Source organism: Petaurus breviceps, unplaced genomic scaffold, assembly GCF_028583685.1.
Source record: "Petaurus breviceps papuanus isolate PSGF00001 unplaced genomic scaffold, PetGlider_PUasm1.0 90601, whole genome shotgun sequence".
NCBI lineage: Eukaryota > Metazoa > Chordata > Mammalia > Diprotodontia > Petauridae > Petaurus > Petaurus breviceps.
In genome coordinates, this window is record NW_027187282.1 from 1,241,596 (window position 1) to 1,267,914 (window position 26,319).

Consider the following 26,319-nt stretch of genomic DNA (forward strand, 5'->3'; position numbering starts at 1 on the left):
CCTGGACATCAATTAGAAAGGATAAAATCCATAACTTTGATTACTTAAAACTGAAAAGCTTTTGTATAAACAACATAAAAACAACTAGGATAGGATGAGAAATGATTGAATGGGAGGAAAAAAAACAACTTCTGTATTAAATTCCCCTGATTAAGCTTTAATGTTCAAGATATATAAATATCATTCCCCCATTGATAAATGGTCAAAAGATATGAAAAATAGTTCATAAAGAACTGCAAATTACTCATAACCACGTGAAAAAATACTCCAAATCACTAATAATAAGAGAAATACAAAACAAAGCAACATTAAGGTTTTCCTCACATGCTGTGAATTGGCAAAAAGGACAAAAAACATCAACAGCCAAAGTTTGAAGATAGGCACACACAATATACTGTTGGAGGAACTGTGAAATGACACAACCACTTTCAGAAAGTAATTTTAAATCATGCAAAGTAAGCAACAAAAATGTCTATACCATTTAAAATAAATACTCCAGTTACTAGGCTTATACTCCAAGGAAGCTGTTGAGCAGAAAAAGTCCCCATATACTCAAAAATATTTGTAAGAGCACTTTTTGTTCCAGCTAAGAACTGGAAACAAAGGAGATGCATGTCAACTAGGGAATGGATTAACAAAGCAAGGCACATAAATTTAACGGAATACCATCATGGTGCTATAAGAAATGATGGGTGTTGGGCAGCTAGGTGGCACAGTAAATAAAGCACTGGCCCCGGAGTTAGGAGGACTTGAGTTCAAATCTGGCCTCAGACACTTAACATTTACTAGCTGTGTGACCTTGGGCAAGTCACTTAACCCCAATTGCCCTGCCTTCCCCCTCCAAAAAAAGAAATGATGGGTGTGATGAGTACAGAGAAGTTTGGGAACATCTTTGTGAACTGCTGCAAAGGGAAGTAAGCAGAGCCAAGTAAAGAATATACACATTAACTACCATTTGAATGGAATGAACAATGCACCAAAAAGTTAATAGTACCTGGAACAAGACATTTAAAATCCAGAAGTCTCAAAAGAAGACAGGATCAGCTTACACATTCCTGGAGGTGAGACGTCCACAGGCGTTACAAATTGCACATGTTTTCCACATGCATCCTTCATTTGTGCTGACTTTTTTTCTTCCTTAAAACAAAAAAATACACTTTGTCACATGGGATGTCTCAGGTAGGGGAAAAGAGAGGGATATGTAGGATATCATGGTGATGTAAGAAACAGAAAACATTAATAAAAACTTTTCAAGAGAGATCAAGAATCTCAAGTGTAATAATGGAGGAGGGGAAAGGAGGAAAGAATGGGGTCTGGGTTAGTGCTTACAAGTAGCAGATCCCAAACTATGTGATTATGAAAATGATTGGTATGCATTAAAAAGATAGCCTGAGCAATGGAAAAGATTTATTATGCAATATACAGAAGCAAATTAAGTCAATATCATGGTTTTTAATAAATCCAAAGACATTAGGGTTTTTTTTTGGGGGGGGGGGGGGTAACAAGGGAGGACATACTATTTGATAAAAAAAAACAGATGGGATAAGTGAGAAGCAATTTGACAGAAATTTGAGAGGAGATTAGCACCTCATACCACATATAAAATTAAACTACAAACCAATACAGGAATTATATATAAAACAGAATTCATTAGCAAATTAGAAGAGCAGGAGCAAAAAGACTTTTCACATCTATGGACGGGGAAGACAGAACAAGGAACAGAGAGGATCATAGAGAATAAAGTTGATAATTCTGCCACTATACAATTGAAATATTTTTGCACAAACTTAATGCAGTTAAATTAAAGGGGTAACAGTTTGGTGAAGAAAAGCATCTTTATAGTCATGTTCTCTAATTAATGTTGCATATGCATGATATGTAAGGAACTGATTCCAATATGAATCATTAAGAGTCATTCTTCAAATAGTTATAAATAGTAAGTTTTCAAAGGAAGGAATCCAAGCTATCAATAACCATAGGACAAAATGGTTCAAATCCCTCATAATTAGATAACTGCATATTAAGACAACTCAGTTCTTTCAGTATGTAAATCATAGAGATCCACATGTTCACGGACAGTCCCTTCTTTCTGTTCGACAACATACATAGAAATGTCTTTCACCAGGTGCTGGTTCAAACCAGAACAAAAATAAACATACAACTAAATTAAATGTGGCCAAACAAAAGTGATGATTAGGAAAAGGGGGAGGAAGAGTTTGTAAACTGTCTCCTCTTTCCTCATCTTCAAGGACAAGCCCAAGACAGAAGAAAGGAATGGAGGGAGGAAGAAAGTTTCTACTTGAAGAGGGAGTGACCCAAAGGCTTTCCCTGCTGGCTGCCACCCCACCCCATCCCATTACCTTCCAAGTCCCCATCCCTCCAGACCTCATAGGCAGGTAGATAGGCCCAGGGAGATCAGAAATCTGAGCAGTTACACAAAGGAGCAGGCACAAACAAACAGGTATACACATACAAACATACACACATGTACTTCCTACACACACACACAGGATCCTACCTACACATACAACACATGGATAAGCAATGGTAAGAATGCTCCTAGGAACCCCTACTCACAACCCCTTGGACACTGAGAGGAGGCTAAGGGGGCAGGGAAGTTCTGGAGAAAATAAGAGGGACAGTGGCAGTGGCAGGAGACGTAGGAACTGCAGAAGAATGGGAGAGATCACTCACCTCACATACTCCCATACTTGCACAAGCAGGAATCTTGGGGATCTGCCAGGTAGGAGAAGGAGGGTAAAGGAGGGGAAGATTGTAGGGGGAAGGGGAAGGGGAAAGTGGCAAGGGCAGGGACAAGAAGACCTCCTGAAGCCCTTTCCAGACTTCAAGGAACAGGGAAGTATAACCTCCTTCCCCTTCTCTAGACACACAAAGGATTGACCAAAGTAGAGAGCTAGGATGTAGTGATGTCATATTGGGGGGAGGGAATCCCCTCAGCCAATGGAAGAAATGAGAGGCGGGACCACTGAGGGAGCTGCAGTGACCTCCTCCCAGAGTAGAGGGAGGAGGGATGCAGGAGGGAAGGAAGGAAGGGGAATATATATGAAGTCAAACCCAGACAAATAGGGAGCACCTCCCTCCCCCACCACCATTTCTTTTTTTGTGAGAAGTCCTTATCCTAGCTTTCCCTTTTGCCAAAAATGAATTTTCAATAATTTATACAACAGCTGAGTTTACATGAGATGTTAATGGATTAAAAAAAATAAAGAAACACCATTTCAGAACCAAAGACAATGGAAAGTTCTACCAGGAATCCTCTCGGTTAAGTCACCTAATCTCTTCATAGTCATATATGCGTTCATCAGAGAGACCCTATAGGTACATGGTAGCACAACCACCCTGTCGTTCTTCAAAATCATTGTGTCTGATGCACCTAGATCCATACTGGTCATCTGTCATCACCACCACACTGTGTGGGCCTGAGTAAACATTCTATTGTAAGACTCAATAACTTGGGAGGGCCCAATTTCATCCCAACAGTGATTCTGAACTGAGGACTAGTTTTAGACTGGCCTCTAACATTTGGCATAGTTAGCAAATAGAATGAGATTCAAAGATCTCATGACTCACATGGTAGTTGAATTGGGGGAGGAGCCATGCAAATATGGAAGGTGTGGTGACTGGATGACCAGGCACTGCATGGCTCCTGCTCCCAAGAGACCTCCTGATCAAGAATTGTGAGTCATGTCCACGCAAGAGAGAGCTGGCTCCCACCAGGCAGTGTGATGAACTTAGTTCATGCTGGAGGGCTCTAGCCAGGAGGGCAAAGAAAACACCAAGCCTAGAATTCCTTGGTTATTGTTGACTTCCAACACAATAAGACCAAAAGTTGGACCAGGACATTTACAGTCAGAGACAGAGTTCTTAGCTTTCATGGATTAGGCAATGAGAACCTAAGGGCAAATAATGGTCCCTAGTGACTGTGCAGGTGAAGGGATCTTTCCTGATGGGAGTGGGGACTGATGGGCTATAGCCACAAACCCACCCTATAATGGGTTCAACCCAGAGGTTCAACTTCCTGATGAGACGACAACCATGAGACTAGAGGAGAGAAGACACAAAGCAGATATTTGGATGATTCTTGCCCAATAATGCTCTTTGTGCCTATCAGAGCACCCAGCTAACTTAAGTGGCTCTCAACTTGTCCTCATCTGGCACAATGGTATTCTCCCATCTCAGGGCAAAAGGTTTGCACCAATAAGCTACAGGTGCAGCTAAAACTGAGGGCCCAGAACACGTGCACAACCTCACAGAAATCATTTCAGTAACAAACCAATGCCCCTCTGGGAAGGGAAGGGACTCTTGGGTGCAGGAGTTTCTGGGAATCCATTCTCCAGGGAGACTTGCCTTATAAGAATAGACTCCTAGAAATAATTCTGTTTTACCCTTTCCAGTCCTTCCTTATTCAGTTTCCAGTGCAGAGCTGTCTTGGCCTCAAAGCCTTTGCTCTCTCAGAGTTTTAGACACCTTAGAAAAATACCTCAGGTCCCCCTCAAAAGCCAGGTTTCCTTTCCTCTGGAAGACTTTAGACAACTCACTTATATATATGGTTTGGGGGCCAAGAGATGTCTGTTGGTAAAATATCTGAAGCAATATGATCCCCAGGAAGGAACTTACCTGTCAGTATGTGTGTCCCTGGAGGACAACAGCTGACTGGTTGGGGAGGCAGGGTACAGTGAGTACTTAGGAGCTGGACTATCTATAGTCACATGAAAAAAATGCTCTAAACCACTACTGATTAGAGAGATGCAAATCAAAACAACTCTGAGGTACCACATCACACCTATCAGATTGGCTAACATGACAAAACAGAAAAATGATGTTGGAGAGAATGTGGGAAAGTTGGAACACTGATTCATTTTTGGTTGGAGCAGTGAGCTGATACAGCCATTCTGGAGGGCAATTTGGAGCTATGCCCAAAGGGCTACAAAATGTGCATACCCTTTGACCCAGTAATACCATTTCTAGGGCTGCATCCCAAAGAGATCATAAAAATGGGAAAAGGATCCACATGTACAAAAATATTTATAGCAGCTCTTTTTGTGGTGGTCAAGAATTGGAAATTGAAGGGATGCCCATCATTTGAGGAATGGCTGAACAAGTTGTGGTATATGAATGTAATGGAATATTATTGTGCTATAAGAAATGATGAACAAGCCAACTTCAGAAAGTCTGGAAAGACATATAAATTGATGCTGAGTGAAGAGAGCAGAACCAAGAGAACGTTGTTCACAGAAACAGCCATAGTGTGGAATGACTGATTTTGACAGACTTAGCCCTTCTTAGCAATGCAAGAACCTAAAACAATTCCAAAGGAATCATGATAGTAAATGCCATCCACATCCAGAGAAAGAACTATGGAGTTTGAATGCAGAGTGAAGCAGACTATTTTCTTTCTGTTGTTGTTTTTTTTCTTTCTTATGATCTCTCCCATTTGTTATAATTCTTGTATGCAACTTGACTAATGTGAAAATGCATTTAATAGGAAAGTATGTGTAGAGTCATATCCTACTACATGCCATTTTTGGGAGAGAGGGGGCAGAGAAAATTTAAAACTTATGGAAGTGAATGTTGAAAACTAATAGTAAATAAATTAAATTTTTCTTAAAGGGAACTGGAGTACAAAATGACAAACCGCTCCAATATCTTTGCCAAGAAAATCCTAAATGGGGCCATGAAGAGTCAGACATAACTTCAATGACTGAACAACAGTCTGTGATGGAACTGCTTCTTTCTGGCTTGATCGACGTGTGTGTGTGTGTGTGTGTGTGTGTGTGTGTGTAGGGGTGGGGATTTCTACCCCTAATTTTTCTTTTAAAACTCAATAAAATTTATGACTCCAGGATATATGTATATGTTTATATGTATATATGCATGTAGCACATGTATATGTGTGTGTATCAGATATATAAACATATACATATATAAAGCCATTGTTTTAAATGTCCATTTTACAAAGATTATAGAGAATATCATTGTCTTGAAAAGCCAGAAAAGTGCTCAGATATTCTTCCTGCAATTTTATATCCCCTCAATCAATGCTTTCATATGCCACTTCCCTTAGTTCTTCTGGACCCTCTGCTCTTGTCTCAATGTCTCTGTCTCTGAGTATCTGTCTGTCTGTCTCTCACTCATATTTCAGTGTCCAAGTATTCAATTCTCATCCACCACTGAGCTAAAATATAAGTCTACATATTCAAACCTTCTGTTCCTTCCTGAGCTCCAGTAAAATACCTACTTGGTATTTGTAATGGGAAGTCCCATAGACATTCCAGATTAACTCAATATCTTTATCCCCAAACCCACTCCACTAATTTCCCTAAATCTGTCAAGATCACCAAGGCAACAAGAATTTATTCATCACCTATTATGTATTCCTAGCATTGTACCACCCCTTCTGAAGCCTCCCAGATTCAAAATCCTAGAGTCAGCCTAGACTGATGATGCTCATTTCCACCCTCACCTCCAATCCACTCAGGGGCCAAGTTGTCATGACTTCACTTCTCCATATTTCTCCCCCAACTCATACCATAACCACCCTAATGCAAGACTGGACAATAGCAACAGTCATGGTGAAGGTGAGGTTCTCCATCCTTAGAAGTTCACTGATGCAGTAGATACAACACTGGACCTGGACTCAGGAAGACCTGACTAATAATGATCTGGACTCAGACCCTTCTGTGACCATTTAGCCTCTGTCTGCTTCAGAGTACTCAGCTGTGAAATGAGGGTAATAAATAGCACCTCCCTCCTAGGGATGTCCTGAGGACCAAATGAGATAATAGTTATAAAGAGTCCATTGCCTGAAAAATACTTGGAGCTCAGTGAATGTGAGTTCCTTCCCCACCCCCTTCATCTAACCACTCCCCTCAAGAACCCATCCTCACACAGCTACCACATTGGCATTCCTAAATCACAGCTCTGACCATGTCATTCCTCTGATCAAGAAGCTACAGTGGCAACAGGAGTCCCTAAAAGAGAGTACTAAATCTTCTGCTTGTCTTTTAAAGCCCTTCCCAATCTTTTTTAAAATTAAATTTTATGTTTATTTTTAGCTTAAATCATTCATTTCCAGAAGATTTTGAATTACAAATTTTCTCCCCATTTTCCCCCTACCCACCACCCCAAAATAATGATCCCACTGAATATCCCCTCCCCCAATCTGCTCTCTCTCTACATCTTCTCCCATCCCTCCTCCAACTTTCCAGTAGGGCATGGTGGATCTCTATGCCCCAGTGCCTGTATATTTATTTCCCAATCACACGTGAATAGGTATGATATTATAGATATCATATGATAACTGCCATGTCATTCACATTGTATGAGAACCCTAGTGAAACTAGACTCCTAGTGGCTCTGCACTTTCAACCAGATCCCTCATTCCACTGCCTATCTGGGCCACTACCCTGCATTCTGCCTCATGGCATGGCTGGGGAGTGGAATTTGACATAACATTCTCTCTCTGACTAAACTGCTACTCATTTGCCCAAATGCTTGGTTGTGAGTATCAATAAATTATGTGAACATATGCTAGTGTTTCTTTGTGCCTGAATCAATTGCGACTTCCACAATAGGTCTTATATCTATTCCCTTCTCATCACTTCTTAACCCGAACATTTCAATAGTGTCCTCAATTTTCTGAAGGATTAAGACCAGACAAGGAAGAAAGGAAGAAGAATAGACTAGGGCAGCAACATTTCATGGTCAACACTTTGAGTATACTGGCTCCTGTCCAACTCCTATAATAACACTTTGAAACCTTCCAAATCCTAATTTTATTGGGTATTGGTCCATGTGATATTTCAGTCCCAGTGAAAGGGAGCAAAACAGAGCCAAATGAAGTCCTAAAGTTAGGGAGCTAGTAATGGATTCCTTCAGTGAAAATCTAGATATTCAGACCAAATTATAACCCTTAAAAATGCCTACTAAACCCTTAGTCATAGCAAAGGTCATCTAATATGGAATACTGAATAGTGCATGTTAATTGAGGGAAATATTAACATTATCCACCCACAAGAGTAAAATATGGTGTAAATAAATCCAAGAAAATGACCTCACCTTGGCCTTCCTTTCATACTTTCTTTCATATCTAGTTCCCTTGGAATTAGATACGCTAAAGGCAACTCAAAATGAATATGTTCAAAAGAGAGTTAAAGATTTAACCCAGGAACCCCCCCTGCTCTTCTGAGCTCCCTTTTTACTGTTAAAGACATAATCATTCCTCCAGCCACCTAGGGCTGCAGCCTCAAAGTCCTACTCTGATAGAACTCACTTTCTGGCTACCAGCTCTAAACTATGTCCCCTTTCCTCTTTTTGAGTCCAGGGAGATAATTGAGGATTTCACTCAACAGGAGATCACTGATATATTGAGTAGATTTACCCAAAGAATGGGGGAGTCTTTAGTGTCTTGGATAGTAAGAATCACTGATGAAGGCGCCGGAGGAATAACACTGGACAGTGAGGACTGTTTAAAATTCATAAGTATCAGTCAGAATCCTTTTGTACACCAGGCTTTTAGGGATCACCATATGAAAGGAGGAAATAATAAAACGAATCTTCTAGCTTTAGCTGCAGAAGGTTGCACAAAGCAATATCCAACTGAATCTATGTGGCCTAGGGGAGACAGACCCTGGTACTCACTTAGAGACTGTATGAGAAAACTAAAGGAGGAGGTAATGAAAACTGCTATCCTGATTGGAGATGCAAATGCATATTATGATACCCCCCTAGGAGTTCCTCATAGAAATATCATAGTGAAGACAGCTCCTCCTGCATATAAGCACCTAATTCTGACTCTGTTAATTGGAGAAATAGGGCACCCTCTTTCAGAGGTGCTGGATAAGATTTCACAATTAAGCGATTTAGGGGAATGGGAAAAAGACAAATTGCCTCGAGAGAGAAGAGTAAACAGCCAGAGGATTCAGAGACAAAATAGACCAACAAGAACGGAACTGTTTACTGCTCTATTAAGAGCTGGGGTGGACTTCAGAAGAATAGATGGTATTCCAACTGAAGAGCTGCATAAGCTGTACCAAGAAAAGGTACTTAGCATTAGAATGAACAGGGAAGCAGGAACCACCCCTGCAGGTATTTCTGAATCTGAATCTTTGTATCCAAGTTTGCCCCACCTTCAGGGCGAATAGGAGATAGGCCAAGCCCCAGCCCAGATAAAAGAAATATGCAGAAGAGATTGCAGACCCCATATTGGTTTAACAATATATTGGAAGAATGGATCAACTACTGTGACTAGAGCACTGATTGATACTGGGGCTGAGGCCACACTTATCTATGGAAACCCTGATAAGTTTAAACATGGAACTCCTATTACCATCACGGGTCTAGGAGGTGCTGAAATATCAGCCAGACAGGTTAAAATAACAATGAAAATTGGGCAGTTACCTAAGAAAGAATATACTGTGGTTGTTGTACCCATTCCTGAATACATCATTGGGATAGATGTATTGAGAGGCATGACACTGAATTTACCTGAAGGGAGATACCAATTTGCTGTGAGGAAGATAGGAATTAATACAGTTTTAGTGGGAAAACTAAAAATGGACCCGATCACTTTACCTGAACCTTCTGAAGTAATTACTTTAAAACAGTATCGTGTGCCAGGTGGGCAAGATGAAATTACCACTACTATAAAGGAATATGTTGAAGCAGGAGTGTTGGTCCCTACAACCACAAGATGGAATAATCCTGTCTGGCCAGTAAGAAAATCAGATGGGACATGGAGAATGACTGTGGATTATAGACAGTTGAATAAGGTGACTCCTTCTTTGTATGCTGCTGTTCCAGATACCATCACCTTAATAGAAAGGATCCAGAAATATGATGGGACTTGGTATGCAGTTATTGACTTGGCAAATGCCTTCTTCACCATCCCAATAGACCCTAAACAATGGGACCACTTCGCTTTCACTTGGCAGGGTAGACAATATACTTTCACCCGCTTGCCACAAGGGTACATACATAGCCCCACTATTTGTCACAGGATTGTGGCTGAACAGTTGGATGAATTAAAGCTACCTGGTGTACAGCTTACCCACTACATTGATGATATCATGATACAGGGAAAAGGTGCGAAAGTAGTGGAAAGGAGTTTGACCCTTCTAATTGAGCATATGAAAAGTAAAGGGTGGGAAATTAACCCTGCAAAGGTTCAAGGACCAGCTCAAAATGTGAAATTTTTGGGTATACAATGGAACAAGGGGCTAAGGGAGATTCTTCCTCAAGCCCGACAAAAGATTCAGGATTTTCCTACCCCTACCAATAAGAAGGAGGCCCAAAAGTTCATAGGATTGTTTGGATACTGGAGGCACCACATTCCACATTTGGGACAGATTTTAAAACCTTTATATAGAGTCACACGGAAGAAATATGAATTCGATTGGGGACTTGAGCAGAGTAAAGCTTTTGAAGAAGCCAAGGCTGCCATACAATTGGCCCTAGATTTGTGGCCCATGCAAAATGGTCCAGTGGAATTGCAAGTGACTGTACAAGATGATTATGCAAACTGGAGCTTATGGCAAAAACAACAAAGCCGAAATGTACCTTTGGGATTTTGGTGTAGGAAACTCCCTTCATCTGGAGTCCAGTATACACCTTTTGAAAAGCAGTTGTTAGCTGCATATTGGGCTTTGGTGGAGACTGAACAACTGACTCTGGGCCATGAAGTGATATTAAGACCTGGAATCCCAATTATGACCTGGGTAATGAGTACCCCAGCTTCTCACAGAATTGGACATGCCCAAGAGGCTAGTATAATCAAATGGAAGTGGTATATTCAAAATAGAGCGAAAACAGGCAAAAGCGGAGTCTCTGCTCTACATGAATCTGTAGCAAACATAGAAATTGAGAGGAATGACACACCCCCTGAGCCAAAGCAACAGTTGGTAAAGTCCACTGTAAAGTGGAATGAGGGATATGATGTATTAACTGAGGAACAAAAGAGACATGCATGGTTTACTGATGGGACAGCAAAATATTTGGGGCAAAAAAGACATTGGAAAGCAGTGGCCTATAACCCATGTACTAGAAGGACTTTGGAAAGTACTGGGATAGGTGCAAGTAGCCAATATGCTGAACTTATGGCAGTATATCAAGCCATCAAACTAGAACAAGGAGGACAGTGTCATATATTCACTGATTCATGGGCGGTAGCTAATGGGTTAGCTACATGGATGCCCATGTGGAAGAATGAAAATTGGGAAATTCATGGGAAACAAGTCTGGGGCAAAGAATTATGGGAAGATATCTGGAACATGTCTTTGGTCACTGACTTGTCAGTTTTTCATGTAGATGCTCACGTGGCCCCCACCACACCAGAACGTGAGTACAATGCTCTTGCTGATCGACTGGCAAAGATTGCTACTGAACATATTGTCCCTACTTTGACAACAACTGATGATCCGGTATTAGCAAAATGGGTCCACCAAACAGCAGGCCATTTGGGGGTCCAGGCCACACACCAGTGGGCACAAGATCGAGGTATTAGTATCTCTCATTCACTGTTAAAACAGACAGACAAAGTACCAGCAAAACAGCCATGTCTCCTCAGTCCTTGACAGCTCAGGGGGCAGGTCTCAAAAGTCCAGGGCAATTCAAAGCGGCCACCAGCAATCTCTTAGTCTCTCCCCCTACACGAGGTGCTGCTTCCAAAAAGAACTTCCGCCTCTCTCTTGTCTCTCCAAATCTACGTCACCAGCTCCTCCCAGTCAGGACTTTCTTTTCACATCAAAAAGTCCATCCCACAGGTGGGATTAACAAGCTCTGGGTTTTAATACAATCAATTTGAAAACCAAGCCAATACAGGGGAATCTTTAATTGCCATTACTATCACAGAGTGCCAGGGCCAAAGATTTTTTATGTATGTGAGACTTAGGAAGAAAAATAATTCTTTTACAAAATTGCATATATAATGGGAGTTACATGGGAATTCTTAGATCCTTTAACATTAAGGCTCCCTATATCCCCTAAGATATGAATGGGGGTAGCCTGCTTTCATTGGCTGCCTCACAAGAATTTGCTATCCCCTTAAGATGTCCAGAATAAGATCATTCACTCTTTTGGGCTCATGTTCTACATGCCCCACAAACTGAACTGGGAAGAAGTTCACTACTCCACTAGATTGGCCTAGTAGTGTTTGCTTCTGCTCTGTTCTATCTGTCTTTCTCAGATTGAGGTGCCAGTGATTCTCACAGGACTGGGAGTTAGAGCCATGGGAACACTGGAGCCAGGATTCCAGATGGGAGATTGAAGTTAGCTAGCCAGGCAGAAAAGCCAAGGGAAGCCAGGCAACCTTGGACTTGAGCCAGATGGGCATTTTGGACTTGGAACTTGGATTGTTCTCTAAAGGAAGTGAGTGAAGCTATGAACATAATCCCCTTCTACTCTGCAATAAATGAGATGATATGGGGTAATGAGGGGTGGATTATTCCACACGTATTGGGGAATAAATTTACATATTTTGGATTAAACTTTTTCAATTAAATATTCCTTTGCAAAAGTTAATCTGGCTGTTAGTTGCTAAATGAAACTGGGGTGCAGAAGACTACACCTGCACTTGGGAGAATAGCATGGGTTGGGGCTTAAGCCAATGGCAAGGAACCCAGATACCTCCAACCCTCTTAAGGGTAATAGAGAACCCTGGGGGAGGGGTGAAATGGGAACTACTGGCCTTGGGGCAGTGGGGATCAAGGTAGTCTGTTTTACATATACATGGAAGAGCCAGGACAAACTAGAAAGTTGTTCTAATGTGGAAGTGCTAAATTCTTGTTGAGGCAGCCAATGAAAGCAGGCTACCCCCATTCATATCTTAGGGGATAAAGGGAGCCTTAATGTTAAATGATCTAGGAATGCCCATGTAACTCCCATTACATATACAATTTTGTAAGAAAAAAATGATTTCTCTTCCTCTCTAAGTCTCACATACCTAAGATGATCAATAAAGTTTGAGTTAGATATTCCCTGTTTATTAAATTTTAAGTCCATTCCTATTAGAAAAGCACTATTTGTTCAGCAGTTATAATATGTTCAGCATAATGCTAGGCTCTGCAGAAGAGGGATAGGGGGAAATGAAAAAGAAGAAAGGTGAAGATTAAGGGAAACTGTACTCTCTTGGAAGTGTTGATTGGACTAGGCTCCAAGAACATCTGGTTCTGCACGTGCTCTGTCAGTCAGTTAATAAACACTTATTAAGTGTTCTCTATGGAAGCACTAGTGATAGAAGAATTTCATAAACCAATGCTTTCTTCTTCTCTTTCTCATAAATTTTGTATGCATTGTGTGGAGCTTTACATATATACATAAATACATACACATATATATGCATTGTGTGCATGGGTATGTAAACATACACACAAACACAGATGTTATCTACCCCATTAGAACATAATCTCCTTCAGGTCAGGGACTGGTACACTTTAATCTTTGTATCTCGGTCCTTTGTAGAGTGCCTGGCACACAGCATGTACTTAATAAATGCTTAGTGACTGCTGATTGTCAGAAATGGGGGTCAAAAGCTCTCACAGACATAGGTATAGATTTTCCCCTTGAAAATTTGCACATGAATGGAAAGGAAGTAAAGGAATAAATATTTATTAATTGCCAAGTATATACCAGGCACTGCATGATGGAAATCTTTTTCTGTGGTCTAGGGCCACAGAGATAGTAAGTGACAGAGGCAGAATTTGAACTCAGGTCTTCCTGACTTCAAACTCAGCACTCTAACCACTGTGTCCATGTGGTAACTCAGATGCTATAGAGGAAAAGAAATAAATTCACAAAAATCAACAATTACTCCTTCTAAGTAATCTATTGTTTCCTATCTATAAAGATATAATCAATTGCATTTTCTCCAATATTGTTTAATCTTTATCATGCCCAGTTCCTTCAAGCTAGCTTTCTTTCCTCATTCTTTTTCTTTTCTTCCTTCCTTCCTTCCTTCCTCCTTCCTTCTTCTTTCTTTCTTTCTTTCCTTCTTTCTTTTTTGGAGGCAATCAGGGTTAAGTGACTTTCCAAGGGTCACACAGCTAGTAAGTGTCTGAGGTCAGGTTTGAACTCAGGTTCTCCTACTCCTGACATACAAGTTTGAGTCCTTGGTAGTCTCCAAGCCATTTGACCTTTCTAAATTTCTTTATCCTAAACCATATTTTCCAACTTCTTTTTGGCTAGCTTACCTGTGCCCCTTTTGAATTGAAATCACCAAGTACCGAAGTGTATGTTAATTTTATTTAGAGACTCTTGTCAATTTCTCCATAGAATTTCAAGATATAAGAGCAGTGCTTCTATGGAGCTTGGATCTCCTGCTGTCTCTTTGGACTGACCTAAAGTTGATTCTATAAATCTGGAAAACTGGAGAGGACAGGGGACATTATAGTGCTAGCCATAAAATGCCAGCACTAGGATCCAATACCTGCCATAATGACATAGTTCTACTCCTTTGCCTGTGGATTTAAGAAATGTACATCCTTAAGTGAATGTATTTGGATCACATTCTTTATCATAAAACCCATCTGTCATTCACAACTTTTAGGGCCTGTTTTACTGGTCTTCTGGAACCCCAAATTCAGAATTGCATTCTTATTGTGAAAGTGTTACAATCCTGACTCTGCGGTCTTATGTGAGATCTCAATAGCCCTGGAAGGAGAAATGAAATTCTTACTTTATAAGGAGTTGAAAGGTAATCAAAAAACCTTTTGAGACATTTGGTATGAAAATATTTTATTGTTATTTGTTTTATAACTGAAGACAGAAAATAGGCCAGATGCTGTGAGAAGTAAATTATATGGTAACATGGAATTGAGGACAAGATAAGTCTGCCTTCAACATCATCCAAAGTGGTTTATTATAGTCCTGTTATAGTATTCTAATGATGACACAGGTTTGGACTTGAAGAATACTATAGCAAGTGTAGCCTTCTCAAAAGAGTTTATTTCATACTTTCATGCTAACTCAAATTCTACAAATCAAAATTTCAGTATTTTTTTAAAGCAATCGAGATTAAAGTAACTTGCTCAGGGTTACACAGCCAGTTATTTCTGGGTGTGGTGCTAACTATCTGAGCCCAGATTCGTTCCCCAGGTCATCCTGACACTGGAGCCGGTGCTCTTATTCTCTGTGCTACCTGGCCTCCCCTCAGTATTTTCTTTAAAATAAATGTTATTTTAACATATATATATATATACCTTCAGAATATTTAATCCTCCCCCAAAAAGAGGGTTTTAGGTGCCACAGGTTGATAATTAACATCAGGAGGCCTGAGTATGCCTTACATACTTACTAGTAGTATGTCCCTGGCAAATCACTTTTCCTCTTTACCCTAAACTTAGCCTCGATTTCTTCATCTGTAAAATGGGGATGATAATAGACCCTATTCCATGGGGCTTTTGAAAGAATAAAATGAAATAACTTTGGGAAGTCACTTAAATTCTCTGGGCCTCAGGTGCCTCATATGAAAAATAAAAGAGGTGGACTAAATGACTTCTAAGGTCCTTTCCAGCTCCAAATCTATGGTCATTCAATGCATTGAGCTCTATTAAGAACTTACTGTTTGTCTAGTGCTATCCTTGGTGCTGGAAATGCACAAACACAAGGAGTTTATTACCTGGGTAGAGCTATATTTATTTGGACTTGGTCTAGAATGATTGAATTGGTTTTTATTAAATGTCTTCTGCAGGTTTTTTCTTTAATGTTTTCTAACGAATGTGAAGCTCAATGTACTCTGAACATGTTTTAATTAAAGATGAAAAATGTGTTGTTTTCTTAAAGAAAAGAAAGGGAGACACATTTGATGTGAGGAAGGCAGTAAACAATAGAGTAGATACTATTGTTTTCAACTTTTTATCATTATTTTTAAAGAATAATTAATATAAGGGGCGGCCAGGTGGCTCAGTGAGTAAGAGCACCGGCCCCAGTGTTGGGACGACCTGGGGATCAAATCCGGGCTCAGATACTTAGCACCACAACCAGAAATAACTGGCCGAGTAACCTTGAGCAAGTTACTTAACCCCGATTGCTTTTAAAAAAATAAAAAAGAATTAATATATTAAAAGTCTAAGCTTCTACTAATTGTATTTCAATATTGGGGTTTTGCCGAAGAAATTTAGGACATCATTTCATAGTTTCCCTCTCCTGTCTTAGGATTCTGTTGTTTATAGGTAATAGGCAGGAAAAAAACAGCATGGGGCTCTTTGAACATTATTGTTCTCTGTATTGACCTCCACTCCTGGATAAACTTTTGTGACAGAGAATGACTAGGGAGAAAATTTGATGCCTTTATTTTTTGTTTCCTCTCCACCTTTATCTGTTTTGTTTTTTTTAATGGAGGTACAAAGGGAACAGTGATGGAGTAAAGCCACCGTCAAATCTTGACTCTAAGGATTAACAGTGAAACACATACCCCTCCTCTTGGTGTAGGCGAATGAGTGCTAGATTTGATTCAAAGGACATAGATTCAAATTCCATCTCTGACTCTAACTACCACCAATAACATGAAGAAGATATGTCCCATCTCTGGGCCTCAGTTTCCATTACTGTAAAGTAAGAACACTGGAATAGATCACTTCAAAGTTCCTTTTTATTTCTAAATCTATGATTCCATGATTCAGGTGAGAACTAGATTCTAGTGCTGCCTCAGACAATCATGCTTCTCCAAGCCTCAGTTCTTCATATGTTAAAATGGGTATAATGCCTGTAATACCTACCTTCTACAGTATCATTTTGATCATCAAATAAGACAATGTATGTGAAGTTCTATGCAGCTGTTAGCTATTATTACCCCTGCTTTGGAGGAAAGTCAAATTCTCAGCCACTAAAGCAATAGACGTATGTGCTAGTTTTAATAAGGTAAGAGAAATTTTTTAAGTGTTTGCAAAATTATCTAATAATAATAATAAACATTCAAGGCTTGCCAAGTGTTTTTTTATGTTAATTCATTTGATTCTTACAACTACTCTGTGAGGTAGGTGCTATTATTATTATTTTACAGGCGAGGAAACTGAGGTACAGAGATGTTAAGTGACTACCCCAGGGTCACACAGCTAGGTAGTGAATAAAGCAAGATCTGATGTCAGGTATTCCAAATTCCAAGAACTGTACTCTATTCACTGTGCTGCTTAGCTTCCTCAAATAAAATATTTAAAGCATTAATTAAAAAAAAAAGAAACAATGGTCACAGACTACTTATTTTATGACCTCTGTGACCTTGGACCAACCACAACCTCTCTGAGATTTAGTTTTCTCACCTGTAAAAAGAAGCAATTGAAATAGATAGTTTCTGATCACTACTCTAGATCCAAATTCAATGGATAGTCAGCCCCAAGATTTGTTTCTGAATAGAAATAGGGAAATATTTCCAACTCCATTTTCAAAGGTAGGAATGATTCTGTGTTGCAACTTTTCTAACTGAATGATTTCCCAGCTTTTCTGCCTAGGGATTATTTTTGTCACGTGACAAAATGCTGTTGACTCTTCTACCTTTATCCTCTCTACTCTCACTTCCCTCTCTTATGAACGGTCATTTTCTCAGTATCTTCAAGATATTGAGGATGTTCCGGAGAAGTTCTTTGCTTTCATCACACCTTGGACAAGCCGCTTCTCTCCTCCAGGCTTCAAGTTCCTCCATTACAATAAAATGAGTTCAAACTGAAATGCTATCTTATGTCCCTTTGATTCTAAACGCGATGATTCCACGACTATCTTTCGACCAATGAAAGGGAGCCATAATGGTTTTATAAACGCACACCCATGCACACATACATCTTTGTTTCTGAATCACTATATTGGTATTATGTCTTTTTTGCATCATATTTCTATTTCTAATTGTGTCTTTCCCCTGAAACTCATTTCACAAATACTTTGCTTTCTTTTAAAGCATATATGGCATGGAAGAAGGGGTGGACAGAAGACAATTAGCCCAAAGTTAAGTTGAATAGCAGGCAGAAACCAATCCACAATTTAAAAATTGCAGCAGATCCCCATGCAAATAACCAAGTTAATTCCAGACATCCATTTGTCTCCTTTTCATCTCTCCCAAGAAACTTCTTGTTCATGCTTCTTTCCCTGAAATATTTATTACTCTCCCTTACTTCATCTAACCTGAATAGCTCATCAACATCTATATTACACAAACATCATTTATTATTATACAACCCACAGCTATGGGCTTAGTAGTAGAGAGATGAAATTGAACCAAATTTCAGTGAGTTAAAATGATAAATTCTGGCCATTATCTTTTTGCAAACAGTCCTCTGATATCATCTTATTCACTTGGAAAACAAAATTTGTAAGAAACTTCCAGGCTAGCAAATCTAACCCCCTCATTTTACAAATAAGGAAACTAAATTCTGGAGTAAAGAAATGGTTTGCTGAAGACAGTAAGTTGGCAAAGCCAGTCTTCAAACTGAGGTCCTTTTACTCCAAATCTAATATCCTTGCCAGTATATGATGTAATTGTCCCTTCCTTGGAAAAGGAGAGGGAAGAGTATGGATGGAAGGAGAAGGATTGGGAATTCAAGTTATTTCAGCTGTCTGCTTGTGTGAAAACCCTAGAATTGGCTGTATCTTTCAATAATACCATTTATACATATAGGATACTTTCCTTTGTCTACATTCTTAAGGGAGACTATGTGAAAGAACACTGACAGATGAGCATAGACCCATCACCAAATTTAGGAAAACAACTCCAAAAATATCTGCCCTGCTGCTGCTGCTAAGTCAGAAACAACATCTTTGGGCAATGACAAAATATAAAACTGATAAGTTTGATAACCTAAAACTGAAAAGCTTTTACACAAATAACATTAATATATCTAGGATAAGAAGGGAAGTGGCTGAAGGGGAAAACAAATCTTTGTATCAAATTCATCTGATAAGGGTTTAATATTCAAGATATATAAACAGGTTATATAAACAAAGATATATGTGTGTATGTATGTATAAAAGCCATTCTCCTATTGAAAAAAATCTCCAAGGATATGAACACAGTTCTCAAAAAAAATGAATTGCAAACTATTCACAACTACATGAAAAAATGCTCCAATTAACTAATAATAAGAGAAATACAAATCAGAAAAACTCTAAAGTTTCACCTTATATTCCACAAATTGGCAAAAAGGATAACAATGGCAACAGCAAAGTTGGAGGTAGTATGAGAAGATAGGCACACTAATACATTGTTGGTGGAGCTGTGAAATGGCACAACCATTTTGGAAAGTAATTTGGAGTTATGCAAAAAAGTAACAAAAATATCTATACCCTTTAAAACAAAGATTCCATTTTGAATATACCATTATTCCATTATATATTATTCCTTTTGGAATAATACCCCAAGGAAGTCATTGAGAAGCAAAAAGGCCCCATTTGCTCCAAAATATTTATAACAACACTTTTTGTACCAGCTAAGAATTAGAATCAAAGTAGATGCATTTCAACTGAGGAATGGCTAAACAAAGAGTGGTACATGATTGTAATAAAATACTAATGCATTCTAAGAAATGATGGGTGTGATTAGTATGGAGAAGTATGGAATGTCCTTCATGAACTGATGCAAAGTGAGATATGCAGAGCCAAGAAAATGGTATCCAAGTTAACTATAACAATGCAACTGGAAAGAACAATGCACTAAAAAGTTTAAAATACCTAGAACAAAATGTTAAAGGTCAAGCGAGACTCAAAAGAAGATGGGAGAATACACCCTCAACCTACCACTTCCTGGAGGCAAGAGGTACCCAGGTGTTACCCATGGCACATGTTTTCTCAATGCATCCATCAGTTGGAATGACGTTTTTTCTCCCTAAAAGAAAAAAAAAACCTTTTTGTCACATAGCATTGATGGGGTACCTGGGGTCTAGGTCAATTTGTGAAACCAACTTGCAAAACCAGTCTGTTCAATTGTAACTGCAATTTGTCCTTTCCCATCCTTGAGCTCTGCCCCTTCTCCCTATCCCACACTTCACCTAGGCAACACCCTGGGACCCCTTTTGTTCTTACTTAATCTCTTTATTTCTTCCCAGGCCTGGCCCACACCCTCCTTTGTCCTTGCCTTTTGTCTCCTTCAACCTGGGCCAAATCTTATCTAAACTATCTCTTCACGTTCTCCTCTTGGTCAGCTCTGACCTTTGTCTATGCACTGAGGCCCCTCCCTTCTGGTCAGCCCTGACAATGGCAGCCCTACCTTTTAAAGGTAAAAGCATGTACCCCTCTCACTTGCAGGTCCCCTAAAGGACTCTTGCCCACTGTAATGGCGTAATAATAAACTTTCTCAACTCTTAACTCCAAGCAAGGCTGAGCTGAATTCTTTCCAGATGCCCTTGCAGGTTTCCTGGTCTTGGATGAGATCAGGGTTCCTGCTGAATCTATTGGGATCCCGTCCCCCATCATCATGACAGAACAACGGACAGAGAGGATTACAGAAAGCAAAATGGATAAATCTGCTTCTATAAAATGGAAATGTTTTCACACAAACAAGTCTAATGCAGTTAAATTAAAGGGGCAACAGTTAAGTAAGGAAAAACATCAAAGTTCTCTAATGAATGGTGCATGTGCAAGATAAAAGGAATGCATTTCTATTTCAAACATTAAGAGCCATTTTCCAATAGGTCTAAGGATATGAACAGGAAGTTTTCAAAGGAAGAAATCCAAGCTATCAATAACCCTATGACAAAATTAAACAACTCTGTTCTTTCAGTCTATAAAGCACGGGTATCTGCAAATTCAGAGACAGTCCCCCCTTTCTGTTCTACAACAATGTACACGGAATGCCTCATTAATCAGGTGCTTGTGGAACTCAGAACAAAAATAAATATACCATTAAATTAAACCTGACCAAACGAAAGAGATGATGGAGGAAAGGGAAGGGGAAGAGTTTATAGACTATTTCTTCTCCCCTCATCTCTAAGGCCAAGCCTAGGATGAGAGGAGTAATAGAAGAAGAGAGAGGGAGGAAGGTCCCACGAACCCCTCCCCCCAACAAGACACGCATTCCCCTAGGCACTAAGTGGGGAGAGGAGCGGTTAAGGAAAAGGGGGGTAGAAGAGTAGGAGGAGGGGAGGAGCAAGGATACTTACCTCACACACCCCCATGCCTGCACACGCAAGATCCTCCAGGATCTGTCAGGTGAGGGGAGGGGAGGAGGATCGTGGAGGAGGGTGGTAGAGGAGAGAAGCGGAAGGGGAGGGGGAGGGGCAGGAGGACCTCGAGATGCCCTCAGCCCCCCTCTCCTGACAGAGGTGAACATAGAACTCAACCTCCTCCTTCACCACCTCCAAAGGCAGGGAGGACTTACCCTGGAGGAATGTGGGAGGAGGCAGGCCCGGTGACGTCACCTCAGGGCGAGGCGGGCTTCTGATAATGGGAGATGAAACAGGTCTGGACCCCAGCAGGGCTGGGCTGGCCTTCCCCACACCCCCACCCCCACCCCAAACAGAGGAAGGAAGGAAGGAGGGACTGAGGGGAGGGGGCCCTGTGATATCAGACCCAGAGGAGTATGGGAACCGCCCCACTCCCGCCGTTTCCCTGTGCCCCCATAGCCCAGCCTGTCGGGGGAGGGGCCCAAAGTACATCTTCTACCTGGAGGGGAGTGGGCCAGGGACTGACCAGAGTCGGGAGTTCCTGAGGACAGGTTGCGGGGATGGGGTGTTTCATCTGAAATAAGCCTGGGGTGGTTGGGGTCGGCCCCTTTACAGAAAACAAGGAGAGGAACGGGGTCGAGGGGGAGCAGGGAGGTCCAGGGAGGGTAGTACCCTGGCCTCCCCAAGAGGGAAGAGCCCAACAGCAGCATCTGCAAACCAGCACCCCGGAATGGGACTTGGGTTCCTGACAAACCCTCAAAGCAGAGAAGGAAGGCGGTGGAGAGAAACATCAGCGAGGGGTGGTGAGGGACGTGGGGGCACCCTGGCAACCACAGCTTCTCCTGACCAAACCTGGGCCGTGGGAAACTGTAAAGTTGCTCCTGGGCTGCTTTGCAAATGAGAAAGAGGCTTGGGGTACTCTCCCGAGCTCCAGGATGCTGCCCTGCCCACGAGGAGCATCACACAGGGGACCCAGAGCACCTAAGGCAGCCCAGGCACCCATCCAAGAGCCCCTGGAGGCTGAGGGGGGGGTGTTTTAATCAGGAAGGGACAGGGATTGGACACGTTGGGAACTCCCGGAGAAGCAAAATCCCTCCACTGACACCTTCTCTGTCTGCAATTTGTGGTCTTAGATTTGCCTAGAGCACAGAGACCTTAGGTGACCCTCCCCACAGCCCAAAGACTGTCTCCCAAGTCATCTCTGCCCCAAGAACCTGGGGAGACCAATGAATATGCTCTTCTAGTTCAATAAGAGAGGGGGAACCATGTCTGACGACCATCAAGCAGGTAAGTACAAGGAAAGGGAGATGTAACCATGCCGAGTGGAGTGATTCTCCCAGGGTTGCACAGATAAGGGCAAAAGTGAAAAGCCTGGCAGGTCTGACCATAGCAGATCAATACAGACTTTTTAATACAGTCCCCCATCTCTGGAATACATCCAGGATCAAATACAAACCCCTCTGCCAGCTATTCTCTCAGTTAGCCATCTAATCAAGTCATACTCACATATACATCAGAGGGACCTTAAGGGGCTATGCTAGCACAAACACCCTGTGATTCTTCTAAAATGTGTACCACAGTCTGATGCATCCAGACCCACACTAGTCTTCTTCATGACCACACACAACAATGTATCATGCATCACCATCAAATAGCAAAAAGACAGAAGCTCTATAAAACCTGGGTCCTGGGTGATCACTTCCCAGGAAACCACATTCTTCCTTTGGCCATTTTGCTGTATTAACAGAAGAATGAAACACATTGTCCAAGATGCCATTTCATGTCCTTTTCCCCATCTGAAAACCATTGACAGTGTATCTATAAAGGATTGATGTGAACTTCATCAAAGTACAATTTGAACTTCTCTGCTGACCTCCAGTTTTGCATCTCCAAGTTACTTATTGAACATATCTAACTGAATGTCTTGTAGATATTTTCAAGCCAACATGTCCAAAATTGAACTCATTATAGTCCCCCTACCCCCAACATTCCTTCCTTCAAAACTTTCTTATTATTGTTGAAGGTACTACCATCCCCCCAATCACACAAGCTCACAACTGAGTGTCATCCTTCCCTCCTTACTCCCTCACCACCACCAACAAACCAATATGTTGCCAAGATTTGTCAATTTTACCTTTGTAACAACTCTCATATATGCCCCCTTATCTCTTCTGACACTGCTATCACCCTGGTGCAGGCCCTCATCATTTCACAAAATGGACTATTGAAACAGCCTTCTGGTTAGGGTCTCTACCTCCAGTATATCCCCATTTAATTCTGTCCTGCATTTGGTCTTCAAAATAATCTTCCTAAAGAACAAGTCTGACAATGTGCCCCCTCCCCACTGCCCTTCCACTCAATAAAATCCAGTGGCTCTCTATCTACTGTAGGATAAAATATAAAAACCACTCTGTCATTTAAATTATTTCAAAGCCTACCCATCCAGGGACAGCTAGGTGGTGCAGTGAATACAGCATTAGCCCTGGAGTTAGGAGGACCTGAGTTCAAATGTAACCTCAGACACCTGACACTTATTATCTGTGTGACCTTGGGCAAGTCACTTAACCCCAATTGCCTTGCCTTCCCCCCTCCAAAAACAAACAAAACCTACCCATCCTCACCTTTCAAGTTTCTTTATACCTTACACAACCCTCTCCCCATCTCCATCACATTCTCTTCAGTGCATCAACACTGGCCTCCTTGGTGATCCTAAGACAAGATAATACATCTCCCAAATCTGGGCATTTTTAGTGGCTGGTCCCCCAAAGCTGGAATATTTTCCCTCTTCACTTCTGTTTCCTGACTCCTTTAAGTCCAGTTGAAATCCTACTTCCTACAAGAAGTTTTGCCCTTAAGGAATGGGTCAACCTTACTCCCATTGAATCTGGCTTGAGGAGGGAAAGAAATACACACTAAATAGGGTATCTCACCCTCCAGGAGAGTGGGGGGAGAAGGGCATGAGAGGGGGGATGATGGAAGGGATGGCAGGCTGGGGGGGAGAGAAGTTGGAAGCACCCACTTTTGAAAAGAGACGGGATCAAAGTAGAGAATAGAACAAGTGGGAGGTGGGATAGGAGGGAGGGAAATATAGTCAGTCTTTTACAATATATCTACTATGTTATTGTTTTGCATTAGGCACACATGTACATCCTATACTGGACTGCTTATCTTCCCAGTTAGGGTGGGTGACAAGGGACGAAGGGAATGAATCTGGAATTCAAAGTTTTAAAATCAAATATTCAAATATGTATGTGTGTGTGTGTGTGTGTGTATATACATATATACTATTATCAATTTAACTATTTTACATGTAATTGGGAAATAAGATATACAGGCACTGGGACATATAGATCCACTGGAAAAGTCTAAAGGGGTATGGGAGAAAATATGGGAGAGAGCAGATTGGAGGAGGGGATATACTGTGGGACTGCTATTTTGGGGGGGTGGGTAGGGGAAAAACAGGGAGAAAATTTGTAACTCAAAATCTGGAGGAAATGAATGATGTAAATCAGAAGTTAATAAAACATTTGAAAAAAATAAATTTTAAAAAATAAATAAATAATAAAAAAGAAGTTTTGCCCTTTTCTGCAGATTTCTATCATTTTCGTTATGTTGATTATTTACAATATTTCCTGTATCTGTCTTGTTTGTTCAGTTGTTTGAATGTTGACTTCCCCCATTAGTCTGTGAGCTCCTTGAGAGTACAGACTGTCTTTTATATCTCCTAGTATTCCAAGTGTTTAACACAGTCCCTGGTACAGAATAAGTGCTTTAAAAATGTTTTTTAAAGAGAGGATTCTGAGAAGATGGTGGAGTAGATCAGAAAATTCCAAACTCTCCAGATTTCCCCCACAAAGCAAGATAAAGTAGTGCCTAGGGGCAAATGTAGAACCGGGTAAAAATAAACAAGAGTATGGCAGAAGAGTGATACTCCTGGGACAGTTACAGAAGATCTGAAGAAAAATCCCAGGACCTAGTGTTGGTACCTGTGAAGAGTAAACACCTCCAGGCTAGTACCCCTGAAACAGCAAGCAGTGACCCCTGGGGTTTTGGGCTATCCAGGTTGGGAAGTAGCCCCAGGCACAGGAATTTTCACCTGCCAGACAGTGTGTGGAGTCAGGTGTCTGAGTCAGGGAAGACTGAGGGAACCTCTGCTGATATTGAAGGCAAGGCCCACCTGAACTGCCAGAGACATGGCCTTGGGCAAGAAGGAACCAGCACTAGTGAATGCAGAATCAGTGGGGTGGGATACAGCTGGCTGTGGGCACTTCCAGGAGGGTGGAGTTTTTGGTGTTCATTCCAGACTAGAGGGGAGAACTGAAGAAGGATCTAAGTCCAGAAGCACCATCCCCCATACTCCAGGACTAGAGGTTATTACAAACATATAAGCTGCTACAATTCTTTTTTTTTAATGAGCAGGCAAAGGAGAAAGAATCCAACCACTGAAAGTAATTATGAGAAGAGAGAAGACTGGAATTCATATTCAGAGGAGGATGCTGAAGGAAAAAAAGCCTCTCCTACCCCAAAGAGTAACATAAAATGGTCACCTGCCCAAAAAAGAATTTATAGAAGAACTTTAAAAAGACTTTAAAAATCAAATGAGACATAAAAGAAGCAAGAGGAAACTATTACAATGGAGGGGAAGAACAGGAAGGTAAAAGGGAATGGAACAACCTTACTCTCATTGAATTTGGCTTAAGGAGGGAATGACATACACAGTCAATTGGGTATCTTACCCTACAAGAAAATAGTGGGGAAGGGGATAAGAGGGGAGATAATAGAAGGGAGGGAAGATTGGGGGATATGGTAGTTACAAGCAAACACTTTTGAAAAGGGACAGGGTCAAATGAGACAATAGAATAAGTGAGGGGTGGGATAGGATGGAGGGAAATATAGTTAGTCTTTCACAATATACCTACTATGGAAATGTTGTGAGTCACTACACATGTACAACCTATATTGAATTGTTTATCTTCCCAGTGGGGGTGGGTGAGGAGGGAAGAAGGGAAAAAATCTGGAACTCAAAGTTTTAAAAAGAAATGTGTATTTTTAAAAATAAGATATACAGGGGCTGGGGTTTAGAAATCCATCTTGCCCCACTAGAAAGTTAGGGGGATGATGGGGGAGAATATAAGAGAGAACAGATTGGGGAAATGGGTATTCAATAGGCTTGATATTTTGGGGTGAGGTAGGGGAGAGTTGGGGAGAAAAGTTGTAACTCAAA

The 26,319-nt window shown here is 41.0% G+C and overlaps 1 long non-coding RNA gene and 1 pseudogene across 5 annotated transcripts in view; one reads left to right on the forward strand and one right to left on the reverse strand.

Annotated features, from left to right (window-relative positions):
• The window catches only part of LOC138142625 (uncharacterized), a 130,260-nt gene extending 108,822 nt beyond the window's left edge, over positions 1-21,438 (reverse strand). For 4 of the 5 annotated variants that reach the window (XR_011163493.1, XR_011163494.1, XR_011163495.1 and 1 more), the window contains exons 1-3: positions 21,093-21,290; positions 19,732-19,819; positions 995-1,137 (exon numbers count right to left, since the gene is read on the reverse strand). This is a non-coding gene — a long non-coding RNA (uncharacterized lncRNA). Of the gene's footprint in view, positions 1-994; positions 1,138-19,731; positions 19,820-21,092; positions 21,291-21,310 lie in introns of those variants that run through there. The other variant, XR_011163492.1, reaches the window with a different exon arrangement.
• Positions 21,439-22,360: 922 nt separating this feature from the next.
• Positions 22,361-26,319, forward strand: part of LOC138142692 (heat shock cognate 71 kDa protein pseudogene) — a 57,602-nt pseudogene continuing 53,643 nt past the window's right edge.